At 39.7% G+C, this 19,793-nt stretch overlaps 1 protein-coding gene across 1 annotated transcript in view; it reads left to right on the top strand.

Moving 5' to 3' along the window:
• The first annotated feature begins 3,544 nt into the window (after positions 1-3,544).
• The window catches only part of LOC137792949 (F-box/WD repeat-containing protein 7-like), a 36,564-nt gene continuing 20,315 nt past the window's right edge, over positions 3,545-19,793 (top strand). Inside the window, exons 1-3 of the mRNA XM_068588787.1 lie at positions 3,545-4,077; positions 13,516-13,664; positions 18,109-18,185. The gene's annotated coding sequence lies outside the window, so the exon portion shown is untranslated. The remainder of the gene's footprint in view (positions 4,078-13,515; positions 13,665-18,108; positions 18,186-19,793) is intronic.

Below are 19,793 nucleotides of genomic sequence, written 5' to 3' on the forward strand. Positions count from 1 at the left end.
CATTTGAAACCCAGAGGCTGTGAAATGACCGGGCTGAATGAGAAAAAAAAAACATTTGAGGTTTCCTTACTTCCCTTATGTTTGTATGCAGGGTTTGTTTTGTAATATTTCAGTTTGGGTCGGTGTTATTGGCTTTTTGTCCTCTAGATTCTTACATTTGCTTTAATCAGCACATTTAGAAAACATCCCCTGCATCCCGCACCAGAAATATGATTTATTTGTCTCATGATAGTATAACGTATGTATGTATGTATGTATGTCTCTTTTAATAAACCTAACTAAGTATTTCACCATTTTAAACTTAACTAAGTAGTTCATTGTCTATTATTAAATCTAAGTATTTCACCATCTTTTATTAATCAAACAATTGGTCAATCCATTGAGAAAATAATCTGCAGATTAACTGATAAAGAAGTGCTTGTTTATTCTATTCCATAAATACTCAGCTCATGAAGACAATATTACTTTATAGATAAAGTACAAACACTAGAACTTCTACCTTTTGATGCTCTCCAGCAGCATGGGGAAGGTTTTTTCTTTTTGAAGTGCACAGGTAGCGTGACTTTCAAACAGCATTGTTCCCACTGTGCCATGTTCTGGCCTGACTGGTTTTATAGGCAAATAAAACAGCAATGCCTCTTCCCAAATATGACTGTGGCAAACAATACTCACACCAGGTACGATACATATTTTCTGGTGTATGTAAGGAAGGGTATGTTTCTAACTTTGATCAAAGTCATGTCTTTAACAGTGAACAGAAATGTGATGTAATCCCCCGGAGGTTCATACCATCATATTTTCAGTGACCCGTCGCTCGTAATTTACTAAGCTTTTGTAGACTGAATCACATTCTACCCAGCAGGCACTGTGGCTGCCTGTCACACTCTATCAGTTCCATTTCACAGCCGTGTTTGTTTGCTTTCAAGAGCTGTGATGTTACAGAGCATCGTCCGTCTGTCGCAATCATCGCATTCGGTCGTTCTTGGGGGCAATCTTTGAGTGGAAAACACAGCGTACACCAGGGAATGTGTGTGTGAGAAAGAAGGAAAGCGAGCAAGAGAGTGTGTTTGTGTCATTATAGGGGACTTACTTCACAATAGTTTTGAATTTGGTCCTTTGTGGAGTCGTGATGATCAGTTTAAAGTGTGTGAAACTTTCCTCTGCCTCTTATGAAAGTCTGCTTCTTGCACCATTTTGTAAAACATTGATAAGACACACCAACAGGCTGTAGCTGAGGACACCGGGGTCATGTCCTCTGTACTGTTTTCCCAGTAAATCTGGGAATCTGAGGCACATACTTTACATTATGGGACTTTAAAATGGTGAGACCTACTTTGGTTTAGACTTAGACATTCAGAAAAATCTGAATGAATAACAACAATTAAACCAATTTACTTACAAGAATGTATTTTATTTAGGTGGGGAAAAAGCTATTATAAAACAGCTTTATGACCACTGGTTGTCAGTCTAAGGTACCCTTAGGGGTCTCAAGAAAAATATGAGGGGGTTAGCAACCACTTATTATTTATACTTTACTGTATATTTGCCACATAAAATCACTCTCTACGTTACTGTTTTTTAAAAAGGTCACTGATTAAAAGATAGGGAAACTCAGAGATATACAACCGTTTTACATGACATGGCAAAGCAAGATTAGAGAAAACTGTTTCATGAAATGAACATATATGACAATTCAGGTCTCTTCAAAATCATCTGCAATTTGTATGCGGAAATACAATCTCAGTATTTCTCAAGTCCTGGCTGCGGCCCTGACACAAACACAGACAACACACAAGATTATCGGACATGTTTTAGTGTCACTGACAAAAAGCCCTGAACAGCGCGTAGACACAGGACACCAATGAAAATCTCACACTTTAAGGTCAGATTTTTGAGTGGAGTCCACTTTTAGGAGCAATTTCCATAAAAAACACACAGCGAGAGAGTATTTAGTGACAAAGTGAGGATTTTTACAGTCGTTCTTTGTCCCACGGTCTGTGTTTCAGTCTTCGTTGACTAGATGCCAGTCTCAATTCCACACTTCTCAGGATCACATGTTTGGTGCTTAGTGATATCTCAGGGTTTCAGACTCTCCCTGGAGGATCCAGATACAGGGCATGAAAATGACCGTGAGCCAAAGCTAACCATGACTGGCACTACAGGGCTAACCTAAGCAGCAGCAGCAGCAGCCACAGCAGCAGCAGCAGCAGCAGCAGCAGCAGCCACAGCAGCAGCAGCAGCAGCCACAGCAGCAGCAGCAGCAGCCACAGCAGCATTCTAATCCATTTTAACCTTTTACCGCTAAATGTGGTTTCACAAAAATAATAATTATCTTCAACTGTTCTTCAGATAAAGCAAGATTTTGTGCACAATTTAAGTATTCCACCATTCAAGGTATCAACATTTTATTTTTTCAATCCCAATGAATATGCGTTTGCTTACCATGAATTCATGCTGGCTTAATAGAGAATTTGCATCTGTTTGCAAAGCTATTGCATACAGTATGTTTCATTCTATAAAAAGCCCTTATGGGCTTTGAAGTCATTACGAATTTGAACCACAGAATATAATCAGTGGTCTACATAACACTGATTAAAGTTTCACTAATTGGCATATACAAATACATTTCAGATGCACAAATCCTCTTGGAAAGTATTTTGGATTGAATTAACTGAAGAGAATAACTGGAATAACAAAGGGGTCATTAACATATGAATTCTGCATATAAATAATGCTTAAGAAACACATTAAAAATCCTGCTTGACATGTTTTTATTCAAGCTTCATTTTTTATTCATGTCCATCAGTGAACTTTTAACTGCTTACTGTCCAAAAAGGCCTCTCAGATCTGTTGGCTTAGTCCTGCTCGCTGTTCAAGAGTCCAGGTTAATTTCAAAGGCTTATCAAGCGTTTGCTGCACTGCTTTGGAACAGTCTTCCAGTTAGTATTCGATCTGCTTACACTGATTTTGCTTTTAAATCCGGTCTTGAGACATATTTTTTTTACAGACTTTCCTTTTTTGTCTGAAAATGAGCCTTAATGTTTACATAATACAACTATGTTGTGCAATTTTAAGTTTCACTTGTTCAAGCTTTTGAGGGATTTTGAACTGTGTGCTTGTATTCAGCTATTCTGGAGTTTTTTTATTTTTTAGTTTGGAATCCCTTTGTGCGATACACATACTTTGAAAAAAAAAGTACTGTTATCAATAATATTATTATTTGTATGTGTAGTGTGTGTTTGTATTTACTTTATATTTATAACATGTAATGTTCCCTAATATAAAAGGTTAGGTTTGTTACCATTACTATGTAATATAAGTCACTACCCTTGAATGTGTATATATATTTAAGTTGCTGATTTGAATGCTTTACGTACCAAACATATTGCGACTGCACTGCACATTGAGCATCAACTCTCTTTTTCAACTCAACAAATCTTCCTAAAAAAAAAGAAGAAAAAAAAACACCACGAGCGTTCCCCCTCACACGGACGTCTCTCAGGGAATATGATCGTTACATCACATTCAAGCGCCCACGACCAAACAAAAACGTGTCGTCATCACGTCGCGACGGCCATTCTCTCCAGTCGGTGGAGAGTCAGGAGACGAACAAACCTGGCGGTTGTCGAAGAGCCTGTGAGCGGCTAAATCACTCGCAACCGACACGCTGTTTGGTCTCAGTGGACGCGGTTCGCCTCCTCTCGCAATGCACGGACGCCTTCACGCGTCGCCCAGAGAAACAACGGAGCCAGCGGGTCGAGCAACGGTCAGTTTCAACACGGCAGCTAACGTCAGCGGCGCTTCACCAGCCAGCTAACGTTACACGAACTTGGAGTCTGTGGAGGCTAGTTAGCTCCTCCCGGCTAGCGCGCTAGCTCCTGTTGGTCGGGTAACACTTTGACGCGCTGCTGCTGGAAACCGAGACCCGAAAGAAGGAGCGTCTCCACCTCACCGGAGAGCCCCGTCGCGTTAGCGTCACCGAGCTTCAACGGGGATATATTTCTGTTTGGATACACAGACCAAAAGGAGTATTACCGGAGAGGCCTGCTGTCTTTTGTTCGCCTCCACACTTCTGAGGTAAACACGGTGTGTATAATTACCAAGTGCAGGGTCACAATAAGTCATAATAATAACGTGGACACGGAGCAGTGGGCCCGAGCGTTAGCCCCCTCGCGAGGGGCTCGCTCGTGAGTCTGGTTAGCGGCGCTCGCGCTCGCCGTCCCTGGACGGACGCACTTCTTGTTGATGTGGAAGCTCGTTGGCGACTTGAGAGAAGTTATCGGTGTCGGGTCCGGCTCTTCTCCGTGTGTCTCGTATGTTTCCACCGTTCATTTAAAGAATCGGGACCGGGTTTGGTGCTTGTCTCTTGACTCACGCTGTCGCTAAAACTTTTTGGGGCTTTTGAACGAGCCGCACAAACTTGAGTCAGAAGCTGCGAAGTGCGAGGAGGTGAATCCACGTGCAACACGTTACACTGTGTGCCGAGCACACACTTTTTAGGAGCTGGATGGTCGAGTTTTCTTCATGCAGACCACATGCGCGGTCAATTTCTGCCTTAGTTGTAACCTTTTTTTTTTTAGCTGAATCAAGTCGTTCTCGCGAGCTCAAGGATGACCAAAAACCACGGGACAATAATAGCAGTTTGTATGTTCATAGATTTAGGCTGCTAAAGTTTCAGATCCCTCTTATTTCGCAATGCACAGGGGGCTAGTTACTCTTGAAGAAAGCATCTCTTGAAGTAACAGTGTGTTGACTGGTTTTTAGAGGGGTCCAACTATCTTTCCCCCGTCTAGTTGCCACTTTATTAGGTACTCCGAGCCAAAGCTAATCTAGTCTGCAAACAGCCCTCAAATATATCATACCTTCATAGAGGTTATGATATTCAGTTTTTGTTGAATTGGTTTGAGATGTTAATTGTCATTTTGGAAGCTGTAGTTTGCTGACCCTTTTTTGATTTGCATAATGTTCTACTTTGAATGGTGTTCATTACATTCAGTCTGTTTATTGAAGTATGTGTTGAAATATATTAGAAACCCTAGTATTATAGTTGTTAGTCTCATCCTGGTTTGGATGCTATGAACCACATAGAGACCGGTTTATTTACGTCACCATATAAGATTCTAATATGGTCAAAGTACAGGCCTGTCTTTCACTTCTTGGTATTTAGAAAATCTGTAATTTCTGTATTGACTGAGTGAACTCAACCATCCCGATTGAACCCCGTTTATTTTCTTGCTGCATTTGACACTTTGGTCTCCAGTATAATCCTCTGTAATGGAAGAACGAAACGGCAACACAATTTATCAGCTTACTGGTGTCAGACTTTTACTTTATTTCAACATGTGGACCATCATTATGCATTTTTTTGTTTTGTTGAATTACTTTCGTCAAAGATGCACTTGCACACTTGGCAAAGAAAGTTGAGAAACTTTGATACAATTTACATGCCAGTGTCCTGGTTTCTATCGGAAGAATCCAGGTGACAAATTCAGCTTTTTCAAAACAGGGATAATGTATCAAGGTTCCTGATAAAATATATTTACATGTGCTACACATAATCTGGATAGTGCCAGAGCACGCTCACTTTCAAACTGAGTTTGACCCCATTGCTTCATGTGGAGAGTTAGAGAAATCTGTGGGCGTGTATATTCACACAGACTCAAGTCTGGAACTGTTCATTACACATTAGAGACTAAACAATAGCATTACATGAACACCAAATAGATTTTCAGTTTCATATATCTCCACGCCCTGATCTTCTCTCACTTGACCATATGGTGTCTTTTTCTTACGCTGTTTTCCAAGTCTTTAACTCACTAAAATTGGATTTATATATCACTGAGATTTAGATTATGTACCATCCCTAACATGAAAGGAATTTCACAAAAGTTGTGCTCAACTGTTAAACCAAGGTCGGGAGGAGGCCTGTGAAGTCTGGTCAAATGACACGTGATTGACACAGTTAACACAAGTTCAACTAACTACTTCACTGTTACTTTGAAAGAGGATGTAGATGGCTCTTGTTTCCTCACCAGGAGAATACAGCAGCCCCTCCACCCAACCTGCCAGTTACCTGCCTTCCCTTGACCTCTCGGGTCTGAGCATGTCCTTCATGAGATTACTAGAATAAGGCACACATCCATCTCTCGCTCCCTAAAGGTGATTTGGTATGCGATAGAAATAGCATAATAAAATGGGCAAGTCAACCTGATAATCAGTGTGAAAGCTTTGATAAGAAAAAAGGAAATGAAAGAATGATATGTGATCACTTCTTTTGTCAGTTGTGTTCTGTATTTGGAGCAGCGTTTTTAAGGACAATGTCAAAAGAGAGTCATGTTGACTCAACAGGCTCAGGGCGAGAAATTGAAGTATTGTTTTCTATTCCAGGGATTACAAAAGTGGAGCTGCAAAGGTGCTTTTCTTTTTGCACAAGATCCATGTGATGCCCAGAGCCTAAAGCACAAAATCCAACTGTTTACATGCAGTCAATAGACTGAATAGATATATTATTGTTTACTTGATTCGATCAACAAATAGGCTTTTCCTTTTTCATATATACATTTACACAACTTTCTGTTGAGGTATTTAAAATCATAGCATGAAGTACACCTTTCCCTGACAGTGTCAATAAAAGAGGAACACACCAAGCCCAGAGATATATTTCAGTGCTGTTATATTGGTCTTTGTAAGAGTCATTTTTTCCCTTCGCCAGCAACATTTGTATGTTTCCCTTTTAATACTGAAAATCTATCTTAAATTGTCAAGTTAGTTTACAATCACAATAGTGTCGACTAGTCGTCAACATGAAAACATTTGGCCTTAATGTATCAGTTTTGTTATTGCGGGCTAACAAACGAGTCTATACGGATATAAGAGATTATCCATTGACTACATTTTATCCACAATCGCCAAAAATAAGTCAGTTTATTTGATTTAAGGCCAACATAGAAGAAACATTTTGTTTTATGTAGTGCAGCCTGTTCAGTTTTACCTTTTTTTTGGCTTAAAAAAATGTGACTTGAAATACTAAGTCCACGCATCTTCAGGGTTGTCAAGTGAACCACGGCTTTGGGGAATATTTGTTGTCGTGTGAAAATGTTTGGACTTTAGAGGCAAAGTTTTTGCTGTTTATTTGATGTCAAATATTGATATTTGAATAATTTTTGCCCTCGTGGTATGTACACTCATGGTCTGGTCATGGTCCAGTAATTGATCATTTTGCATCCCAGTGTGATGAATGGACGAGGCCGTTTAGTTTGACCCAAAACGACTGAATGCTCTGTGTTTCACTTTTAAAAGTGCTTGAGCAAGTATTTAATCCTTCAGTTTATTGCATCATTTTGTGTGGGACTCCTTCATCTCTACGGTTGAGGCGATATAAAATTGTAGTAGTGATGTTAAGGAATACCTTTTTTTTTCTGGCTGCGATTGCTGCTGCGAGGCCTTGGAGAGTGAAAGACGAGGGGGTATCCTCGACTTTGTTTGCGGAAAGCTTCACATTCCCACACTCCTGACTGTTGCTGTGTAACTGACCCCGGGGCCTTCCTCAAACCATTCTCATATGGACAGTGAGATTTCCTGGCTTTGAAGCTTATGTTGACAAAACATGAAGGGGGGTATGAGTCAGATTGGTTATTAAGGATGTCAATAGATGGGAAGTGTGGTATACATTCCTGTAGACAAGACTGATCTTAGTCGCTCCAGGCTGAACTTTTTATTATGCTTAAGTGAGACTAATGTTAGCTGATGATCACTGTGCTAATAATATATTTCCTGTAGGCAACCACTCAACCCTCTGAATGCCTACCCAGTTATGAAACCGATCATATAATCTTGGGTTATTGAGCAAAACTGCAACCGCAAAATGTTTTTTTTTAATATGTTGCGGATGTTTTACTTCTGCGGATGTTTTATTTCTGCTTTGTAATACCAAGTTTGCTTTGTACTGCGCCTCTCGTCACTGCTATCTGTGCTTTAGGCCCGAAGGAGGCCGTAGACGGATTCGTCCTTTTCCTTTCGAACTTGGGGCTAAGAGGAGGTGGTGTCATTGTAAACTTTTCAATTTCCTGCCATAAATTGTGAATACCTTCAAGTCAACAAGGATGGCAAGGTCCATCTGGCCGATGGTCTTGGGTGAAGATGAGGAACGTCTTGTTGTAAGTGCTTTGGTAACGCAACAAGTGCGGTCAAGTTATAATGGGAAGTCCTTTAGGTTTTTGGGGAGCCAAAACACTGTTAAGTGAATGAAGCATTTGGATAATGAGGGAATTGGGACATCCACAGGATTGGGTCAATTGATGATAGAAATTTGATGAGGAGAAAGGGGAAGGTTTGAGGACTTCCTGATACTTAGCTGGTACACTCCTGTGTTAAGAATATTTTAGCTGCAGAGGTTGCGTCTTGTCAAACATGCCAATTTATTTTATTTCACTTTAATTTATACAATCATGATGATGAAAAGAAAATTTAAAAAAGATAAATTGGAGGAAGTAATGTGTGTGTGTGTGTGTGTGTGTGTGTGTGTGTGTGTGCGCGTGCGCGTGTGTGTGTGTGTGGGCACGACATATTTAAAGAAGTTAGTAAACAGTGGAATGAAGAAAGAAATTAAATATTAAGAGGAGCAATGTAGGCGCTACGAAAGTCCAGCTAGCTGCCAGCTGTTTGTGTGTGTGTAGCAGAAGTACTTGAGAGAAAGTGAGATCAATGGAAGAGAAAATTAAAGTGTTTTTCTGTTGGGAGATCCTAGCCACCTTGAAGAGAGCGGAATCTCTTGGAAATCTCTAAGAAACCCATCAAATAGGACTTTAAAGCAACAATGGACAACAAACAAAGGAGGACGGAAGTAAAGGTTAGGCTGCACCTCGGTCAGATGTTATAATATGGCACAAACCCTCAGCTTTTTATCTCACTGTGATGGAACTCCGGACTGCTGTGTCCAAAATAACTGCTTTGTTTACATGTTCACACAAGTTCTTAACTAGACACCCTTCATCATCATTTGGTGGCGTCACTGACTAATGCTACTACTTTGTTAGTTCTATTATGTACATTTTTGAGGGAATGATATAGAACATACACTTCACTTTTGGAAGCTCAGATATAATAGTTGATGGTAACTGGAGTAGACAATATAGTGATGGTAATAGTTTGCTTTTTTTTGTTTGGGGTTGACAGCCCCTGAAGTAGATACTGCGAGCCACATGAATGTGCTAAACCTTAACTGAATCAATTTGAAGTCGTGGGAGATGTATATACTTGTAACATTAGGTAAGTGTTGCTATGATATGCAGTCTCTTATGTTATCTTTGAAATACAATGTCAACTAGTTTTTAGTTAGCATTTAATAGCAATTGCACAAGGTAGAGGTAAAATCTTGGCGCATCATGAGATAAATCTGGGTATGAGCTGGAATTCTAAAATTATGTTTTCTGATTTTATTCAGATACTGTTCTGTAGCGTGTAACCTGTGTAAACGTATGAATTGAGGTTATGCTTTAGGCAAATTCTTTGGCGTGACAATAGAAGTTGTCAATGTTTTAAGTTAAATTTGAGACCTCTTTCTTAAAACTTACAATCACGTTGAGAACTTCATTTCCCTGAAACTTCTCATTTATTCCCTTCTCATGCCTCGCTGTTTTCCAACTTCCTACGAATGTACGTTCACAGGAAAAATTAAGCTACATATCTTTTAAATTCAATACTTTCAGTAGTTTTATTTCATGCTTTCACCTTCCAATTTCTCTATTGCTGTCACCAACCATGTGATGGTACCTTCTGGTCTGCGCTCCCTTAATGTGCTTTAATGAGTTTTCAGGGTTAACTAGAGATGTAAAGACAGCCGAGCGTGGGCGGGTTCTGCAGTTGTGAATGGCCCTCTGCTCTGTATCTGTGAGGCACAAGGAGCACGTTAATAATTCAGTGCTGTGCCATGTAGCCGAGTTGGTTAATGAACACAGAAAGGAATCTCCCAGGCATATTGCTTTGATGTGGGCTATACTGTGAACGCTGTGTGACATTGTGGGGAGGGAGTCGTACATTGGGACATACCAAGTCAATAGTGAATATATTATAGTTTCAAATTATGCTTTGGCAGACTATTCTTTAGACTCCTGAAGATTACGGTAGTTAAAATAGGAAAATGGAGGAGTGTCCCTCTTCATCCTTTCCATGAAGAGACACCTTCTTTGTGTCTTCGTGCTGAAGAAGCACATTTTTTACGGTTCGAGTATCCTTTTACTTGTCATGTCGACAGGAATGTGTAAGGGGACAGTTTTCTCACAAACAGCAGATCTTACCGCCCTAAAATGTTTTTTTTATGACAACATTTTTACCGACTACAGTTCAAATTAGTGGTTTTGAATAGTCAGCTCTCTGAGGCAATTATTAATCTGTACACTTCCACATTTTAAAATACTAACATTAAAATTAATAGTGATGAAAAATCATTATTATATTATTATCACCTGTTATGTTTTTGGTTTGTTGGTGTGTTTGTCAGGGTTACAGAAAAAAAGTAACTGTCCCATGTTCATGAAACTTAGTGGAAAGGTGAAGCAGGGGCCGAGGAGGAACCCAGTAGAGTTTGGAGCGGATCCAAATCGTTGGGCATTATTTTTTTCCCTTGTGGAAACTGGCATAGAGGAGTTCTGCATGCTCAGAGCCTTTTTAGATCCATATGGTTCTTTACATCACTTGCATCCTGATACAATGCATCAGCATAATACAGCACATTTTTTGTAAATTCACTTGAAAATAATTTTAGAAATATAACACTTAAACATTTCATCAAATTAAATAACCTCATCACTTAAACATGCAGTAACTAATTGAGGGCAGGAAGTTGTGAACACAACACAGACATATTGGCACCTTCGTTGCCAGTTAATGTCAAACATGTTGGCAAATGTTTTTTCTATACATTCAGTAGTTAAACAGCAACATTTTATTTAATCTGGAGTTGCGTTTTCGGCTACCTGATGCATGCTAATCCAATTTTCGCTCTTTCTCATCTTTATTAATGCATTATTTGGTACATAATTGAAATAAATGTTGATTATAGGTCCTGTAAATTTGAATAGTACGTCAAGCATTTCCACTCATTAATTTACAACAGTTATTCAAAGTTAAACACTGCCTGAGATTTTTTAGTATAAATATAGTTATGATGGCTGGCATAGTAATGTCTCTTATCTTATTGACAAATTGATATTGTCCAATGATATAATTTGTCACGTAAACACTCGGAATACTTATCAAGAGTTTAATTAGTATGTACATTAGTTGCAGCCCTGATGCACTCGGGCTGATGACGCGTGACCATGTCATGGCGTAAGCAGCACCCCAACACGCCTCAACACCATTGCATCTCCTCCCTGCTACCCACAACTCATTCCCTCTCAAATGCCCAACCAGTCCCTCTGTGAGACTGCAGCAGAGGTGCAGGACGAAAACCATTTGAAAGGAGGCCTCTCCCAGCAGAGGTCCTGTTGGCATGGAAACGCCTGTCTTTGTGAATGGGGGGCTTCTTTTACACGGCTTGTCAGAGGTTTCCCACTGTCTCGTGGTCCAAGAGGAAGCTGTCAGACCTCTTACAGGCAACCCTTTAAAAGTTCACCAGAACTCGAGTTTGTGTCTTTTTTGGGGTAACGCCATTTGTAGTTTTATTTAGCTTCTTAACTGTTTATAAGCTTCTGTGGTCATGTTTCTGCAGATATTAAGCGTAGTTACCTGATTTTGTGAAGGCTAGAGTGTCTCACTCATCTGCTGTTCACACTAATTATACAGAGCCAATGTGGACTTAAAGTTTAGAGAAATGCTGATGTTGCTGGATCAAGCAGTAAGTTCTCTCGTTGACAAATACTTTAATTGATTAGTTAATTTATCAGCTCGATGAGCTTTTACCAAATTTCACAAATATTGAGTTTAAGAGCTCTTCATGTTCATTTGTGGATGAGCACTCATACCATTTGGCAGATTAACAACCTACTCCATGATACATTAGAGATGTTCACCAGATTCTGATCAAATTTGCTTTACATGCAGGTTACAAAAGAGTCGCCATAAACAACAACGGTGCTTTTCATCCAAATATCAAAGTCTCCGTTTTCAATAACTACAAATTAGTAATTAGCTGGCATTTCATCGGTTCTGACGGGTTCGAGATGACGAACCAGAAGAGTGGATGAAAAGAAAATAATGAATAGTGGATTTTCTAGGTAGTCAGTCAGGTTATTTGTCTAAATTAGTACATGATTAGAGGTCTTGAAGGAAAAGCAGCAAGTGTCTGTTCTGTGTGGAGCAGGACAAAGAACCCGTGACCTAATTATGAATTACTTCATTCACCATAATCAACTAAAAAGCCAAGGTCACTGCAGCTTGCATTTCATGTCTTTTCTTTGCCACACAGGTGTCTACAGTCGGCACGCTCTTCATCCTCTGCCCTTCAGACAGTTTTTAAATTATCACAGTGTAGATGCACTGTTTGAAACAGTTTTACGTTCTGAATTTTGCCCATATTTTAATGTGGCCAAAAACCAACATAACCATATGTGGCAATCGAGGTAAAGTCATTGTATGTAGTCTGTAGATTCAACACTAATTATTTTCCTTATGGCGCAGTTTGCCAACATAGAAAAAATGCAGAGAAATTGTCTCAGTTTAAATTTATGTAGATCACAGTTCACTGGCCCACATACCCTTTTTTTCTGGATGAATTATTTACTGTTTATCAAAATTAAACTAGGTTGGGCTGCGCTTACTGCAGCTCTAAAATGCATCTTGTATGAATTGATCCCAATTTGACAGCTTTGAATAGACACAAATTTATTTGGTTCTAAATTCCTCAATATGAAGACAGTATTTGTACCTACATTTATTAAAATGTTTTCCTTTTCTTCTCTTACATTGCATCGTATCCAATCTTTCTTCGGATCAATAATTGACTGTTTTGATGTCATAAAGAAGCAAAGGCATTATAGGAATGTGTGGCATTGTCATGGTAGGATATCCTCCCTTAGACTTGACCTGGGTGGCTTTCCGTTGGAGACGCAGGCAGCTGGCAGCTCAGTTAAAGTGCCTTTAAGTCTATTAGAGAGGATAATCCTTGAGGGAGAGTTGCAGTGAACAGAAGGAGCCGGCAAAACAGTCTGTCATTTCACTTTCCTCACTTTTGCCATCTGACTGTGTCCCGCGTACATCCCCTCTCAATGCAGCCTATCGCGCCCCAGCACATGGCCACCATATGCTTTCTTCATAACTCCCTCAAAGAAAAGATGGCCCCCCCAAAAAAGATGCAGCATATAAAGGAAAAACAATCGAGCCTATGTAGCCAGAAATGTTCCACTGTGCTTATAACAAAGTTGCTATAAATTATCTCTGAGGTGCATTTTTGTTTTGTTTGACATTACAAGTTGAAAGTTAACTGACATGTTTTATTTATTTCTCTGGTGTTGCGGTCTCTTTTGCAACCCATCGTTGTTTTCTCACCGTTTATTGCTCTTTCTGCATTTTCTCTAGCCTCCCACCTTCCACCTTCACTGCCCCTGGCTCTGTCGGTGTTCAGCATCACTTCAAAGAGGAAGGTCTGCGGTGCTGCAGATAACACGCTGTACCCCAAAGCACCGGCAAGCTTTTCCAGAGCCCCTACGCAGTCCCTCGCCTGACAGGTTTGGCCCCTTCTGTCTCTTGTCGGAAAGCGTTTCTGCTTCTCTTATTTCTTTGCTGCTGTTTGAAGGATCTTGTTTTTTTGTTATAGCTCTCTTACTCTCAATCTGACTTAAATGTCCACTTGAATTGCATTGTAATTTTTTTTTCTAATTGAGCTGGAAAAAAAGTGGAATGGGTGGACATCTCGGATGGCCGCTCTACGTTTCAAGCACCAAAGTATTTTGGTAATGGTCGAAGTCGTGGCATCTGTCGGCTTATCTGTGTTTCCATGGTAGCAGCATGTTGCTGCTCAGGTTCTCAAGATTTCCTCTGGGATGCAACACCTTTAATCTGCTCTCTAAGAACATCTTTGTCTGCCCATGGGTTTCTGTGGAAATTACTGTCTCAAGTGCAAAAAGATTAATTTAGAAGTGTGTCTTCCATATAATATGGAGTCAGATAATAGATTTAATATGAAGTACAACCTAATTTAATTCGGAGAACATAAGAACGTAAGTAAACTGTCCTACGATAATGAGCTCTATGAAACTGTTGGACTCGTAGTTGTTCGCATAACAGGAACCGGAAAAGATGATATCAAGCGCAGAACAAAAGATTAGTTATGTTTATCTTTGTTATGTTTATTCTCTGGCAGTAGACACATGTTGGCATTTGTCCCTCTCAATATAATGCAAACGTATCATTCATCCTTTTAAATTATAGGATATAAAATCATTTGAATTGCATTCATTTTCATGTGCCGCAGACTCGGATCCTTGCTTTTATCTCCAATTAGTTGGAACTTTAGGCGACATCACAACTGCACACTGTGTTGATATGATGCAAATCAGCCACATGACAAAATAGAACATTTTGTGACACTACAGATTAAAAAAAAGAACACTGTTTAAGGCACATACCTATGTTTGTCTGTTGACAAATTCTTGTGAATTTTTTCCGGGCAGTACAAAGGAAAGGAGAAGCGTTTTAAAGTATAAAAATATCAACTGAGCCAGCCTCTCATCCTTTATAGTTTCCATTACAAGTTTAATAACAATGTCTGTAAAAGCTTTTTATTTTTTCTTTGAAGTAATGACATCAATCAACTCCGAATCAACAGCCCGACACCGACACGCATGATTGTACTCTTTCATTAATTCGGCCTCCTTTCATTAGTCTCTATTTTACTTTGTAACGCCTGCTTTGCATGACTCTAACGTGAGGTAGTTTGCTGCAGGGAAATCTTTTTTTTTTTTTAAACTGCTGAAACGCAGCTGCAAATTGTGTCATGATTGTGATGTTCAGGTCTCAGTGGCTTGGTGTAGAAAGCTCCTGGAATTGAGGAAGAAGCTGTTGAGAAGGTGGGGTCGCACAGGAAATGAGGCTGCATTCCAGCTGTGATTTATGAAGTGTCTCTCATTCTCTCTGTACTGCTGGCAAGTTAGCAGCTGTTCCAGACAGTTCCCTTACTTTAGGGGAGCTCGACCCACCTTAGCATATTGAACGGTAGTCATTAGTTGCCAGGCGAGCAACGTTAATACTGTGCGATAAGCTAAGTAAGCTCTTAATTTGAAGATTCACCTGTGGCTCTTGAGATTTTCATTTTCCAAAAATCCCTTCCTTTTTGCTTTTCCCTAATGCATCCTCCCTGCTTGCATATCCTCCCCTCTTGGTATCCTCATTGTGAGACTCTTTTTTTTTTTTTATGCACCAAGGAAATATCATGAACAAAGTGCTTATGTGGACAACAGAGCTTGGAACTAAAATGCTGAAAAATATACAGAATGAGTCACGTTTTAAGCTTGTGTCCAATGTGAGTAGAAAAGGCCTGCTTTATTATTAAGCTGTTGGAGACTGTTGGCACTGCTGTGTGAGAACATGTCAACCAGACGGGGCTTGACGTTCACACCTGCGGCAGGAATTAAATACATTCTTCTAACCCCTCTCAGAGTTTGTCTCACCATGTTGGAATACCAGTTCATGGTCTACAATATACAATGTATGCCTGGTATATTACCATCTGAATTAAGCAGGCTGAGCAGGTAAAATCTTCGGCGGACTGGGAAAAAGCCCAACAGACACGTTTATTAAGAGTATCTTTCGATTGGATAGAGCTACATGGCAACTTGTTACTCGACGAGACTGCCACACAAGGTGCCGCCTGCTCATCAGGATCCAAACTAATGCTCATTCGCATAGCATTTCGGGAGCAATTTGTGTTTCAATATCTTGCCCAAGGACACTAAGACATGGAGGACCTGGGGATCGAACACTTTCTTCCCCCACACTTCAAACCATTTCAAGTTAAAACAAGTAAGACCTCTGAAACTACAGGCCCTTATTTTATTAATGTGTCTCAAGTGTTATCTTTTTTTCAAATCAAATATTATTCAAGATGGAGCCAAAAAAGGACAACTATTCTGAAGAGAGCCTTAAAGCAGGATGAGTGTTTTATGCTTGTGTAACTTCAAGTATTGTTTAAGTTATTTCTGTGATGTAACTTTTGTTTTTAGTTTGCTATAGTCTTTATAAGTTATGGCATAATAACAAAGTAATGTATTTTTGTTATGTAAAATAAGGAAGAGCAAATCCCCTAAGCAAGTGCATACATATGAGTTGAGATACTTAAAACTTGTATGATTTTCCAAAGCAAAACTCGAATTGGAGCAAGGATTTTGATAAATAATATGAGGGAAGCACTGAGTTATGCAACCGTCTTCAGTGAACAGAGTTACTCGAACTGAACCAAGGCCAGGAAACACGGCAGCTGCATTCCTCCATGTAGACTCATTTTATTTGGCACATCCAGACCCAGTTGACCCAGACTGAAGTTGCAGGCATCCATAACCTGTGTGTTTGCCTCACTTAAAGGCCTTTGGGAAACATTTAGAACTTTTCCTAGAAAGCTTTTAATATAAGAGTTTAAAGGTGGGTTATTTTGTGTCTGAAATGACAGCTGCGGCATACCTTTGTGTCCATATTAAGAAGAGGTTATAGAGACCAGTATAGTCCCCGACTGAATAGCACAAGTATGTGTATACTCAGTACGCCACTCTAGAGCCAAAGGGACTTTGGCTGAGAAATACTTCTCCTGTTTATCTTGAGATCCTTCAGCTTCACTTCTGTACTTCTCTGCAAATATAAACCTAAGCGAATAACCTCAAATTGTGAAACCTTTTTATTGCGTTGACCATGTCTCTGTCTCACGGTTATCAAATGTCAAACAGCTGGACGTCTGGACATCTGTTCATTTCCCAGAACTGGAAGATCATATCCAGTTTTGTTTACGTCAACTTAGAAATCCTATTCTCTCCACTCAAGCCAGCTACCCGGCGCTGCTGGTGAGTCTAGTGGGTCTAATTATGTTTCTATGCAGGTGCTCAAAAACCAATGGCTCCATTACTCATGTTAAAACACCTTTTGTCTGTTTGACCTGTTCAGCAAATTATACTCTAGGGTACAGAAATAAGATATTGGGTGATTTATGCTGTGTTGATTTGAGTTATGGATTGGATTAGAATGATAACAATCAGGGACTGCGGAAGTAATCTCTCTACTAGTATCATGGATGTCAAGATTTTATTTGTTGAACATTGTGGGGACTGGCTTATGTAAGCACACTACATTTATTTATATTGGGAGAAAAGGTGATTGAATTTTGATATAAAATATGCAGAATTATTTTGTTACAGTATGACGAGAAATATGAATTAAAATCATTAAAAAAAGGCATCTTTCATTTAATCTTCTTGACTTTGAAATTGAACTAACATTATTGATAAAAAAAATTATGATATCGTGCATGTCTTTTTTTTGTGTAAGCAAGAGTCCTGTTAGTGAAACCTTTATTCATAGCATGTCATTAACTTAAACAAAGATCTGTATCAGGACGAGGAAGTGAAAAATAAGGCGTGTCAGCGTTGGCACCTGTTATTTCACTGACAGATATATCTAATCAACATTCAGTTTTTATAAAAGTATGAGATCCGACTCGGGATCGGCATGTACTCAAAGTTAAGTATTTCGGCTCTTTACCAAAAGAGACGGATCAAGACATGCCTTATTCCTTACACATAAGCGAGTAGAATTCAAATTTCAGTTTGATTTGCAAAGAGGCAGCATCGTGTTCATGTGGTTAGCTGTGCACTGGTTTGCCATCAGCTTCTCCCTGTTCACTTCCCTCAGACGAGACGGAGGAAGAACTGACGCATCTGTGGTGGTGACTCACTGTTGAGTGCTGATGCAGGTGTTGTATGTTGTGCCAGGTTGTTAAATTTGAGTTTTTTGGCGTGTTGTTCCTGGGTTTTGGAGAATAAACTGTGAAATGCCAGCATCCCCATCTCACCACTCTGGCCCTCCTGCTTTCTTCTCCTCGTATTCCAGACGGCCCCACGGCCTGTTAACTCTTTGATGACCCCTGAGATTGCTGCACTGACGGCTCTTTTTCCCTCTCTTTGTCTACAGAAAGAATCAACTCTTAGAGTCGGACCTGGAGTGGAGAAGACCAATTGTGCCCCGAACAAAGACAGACAGAGAGAACTGTAAGTAAACACTGCAACTGTGTCAACTTCTCAGGGGTCAGGAAGTTTTTGTGTGTGTAAGTTGTGCTCGATGCATTGGTTTACACACAGGAATCGTGAGGTTTGTGGATATTTTGAATGGATCAAAGTACACGTGTGGTGTTTTGTAGATGAGAGAGGCCGTATAAAGTGTGCCTTGGTGTAACTGAGGTGTTGTTTGGATGTCTAACAGGCAATTATAAATAGTGCTGCAACGGATCGTAAAACTGTCTGTTCGGATCGTATCGGGGATCAGAGTCACGGATCGGATCGGCACAAATTTTTTTTTAGTGGATAACGATCACCAGTTAACCACCACAGTGTGCAATAAAGTTTAACGTTAACTCTGTAATTAATCTGTGGTTCATATGTGGGCTGAACCGGGGAGGGAGAGGAGGGGGGATCACGGATCGACAATGGTGTCCATCACACCACTATTTATAAGGGTCCTTGCGATCATATTTGTATTCTTCAGAATGTATATCTCGCTCTGTCTGTGAACATCATGTTGTTCACACGCTATTGTCTGAAAATAAAATCTTGAAGGTGAACAAAGCAAACAAAGATATAACGCTTCAACTAAAAAGGTGAAGATGAGGTTTGCTAATGTATAGGCCCACTTTCACACGTGTTACACATTCACAAACACATTGACAAACATCGTTACCGGCCTCAAGGTAATGTCATGTTAGTGTTTGTTGGTAGGTGTTGTCAACAGGTGATGGGATGTAAGCTTGAACCCAGTTGTTTCCTAGCAACACATTTCCCATGTCAGGGTCCGTTATTAAGTAGCTTTTATTACCACCCCACTGTAGCGTCAGCCTCCATGAATACGTTCTCAACCTAAAGAAACACTGGATACATAATAGGATTCAAACTAAATAATAAAACTAACACTCAAGACCAAAAAATGTACATTTGAGATTATGATGAGATTATAACTGGAACACCAGAAGAGTCTACAAAGGCTTTTTACATCAGTACAAGTATCTCACGTTGGCTGTTGTGCAGGCTTGTTTTTCATGTCTTAAAAACAGAAGTGGGCTTGTGGTAATGTCTCTTTTTCTTTTCGACTCTGAAGTAAAAGATGACACAGCGTATAGTTGTCAGTGATCCAGATGTAGATGAAAGGCAGTTTGTTTTTCATTACGGGGCACAGCAGAAAACATGCTTTAATTTTCAGTTTCATGTCGTGGTTTAATGGCAACGCCACACAGGCTTACTGTGACTGACTGCCACGGTCTTTCATGATAAATTCATCTGCAGATTCAATTTTGGTCTACTTAATGTAAAATACGTCGCAAGCTTTACAACCAAAATCGCGTTCTTCGAATACCCGTTTTGTTTGACCAACAGTCAAAAGCCCGAAGATATGCTGTTTTCAGTGGTATGAAACAGAAATGAGCAAACTTCATTATCCAGTTAGTTGCAGATTGATTGTCTGCCACATGTTAAATGGATTGTTTCCGCTCTACATGCAACATCCTATGATTTTATAAATCTCAAGCGATGAATAATAGAGATTATCTGTCATATACTGTATGGTCCTTAGCTTTGTTGTTTTAATGTTGTTTTAGATACTGGTCGTTA

Source organism: Clinocottus analis, unplaced genomic scaffold (assembly GCF_023055335.1).
Source record: "Clinocottus analis isolate CAN_PGR_092001 unplaced genomic scaffold, fCliAna1.0.p SCAF_22, whole genome shotgun sequence".
Taxonomy (NCBI): domain Eukaryota; kingdom Metazoa; phylum Chordata; class Actinopteri; order Perciformes; family Cottidae; genus Clinocottus; species Clinocottus analis.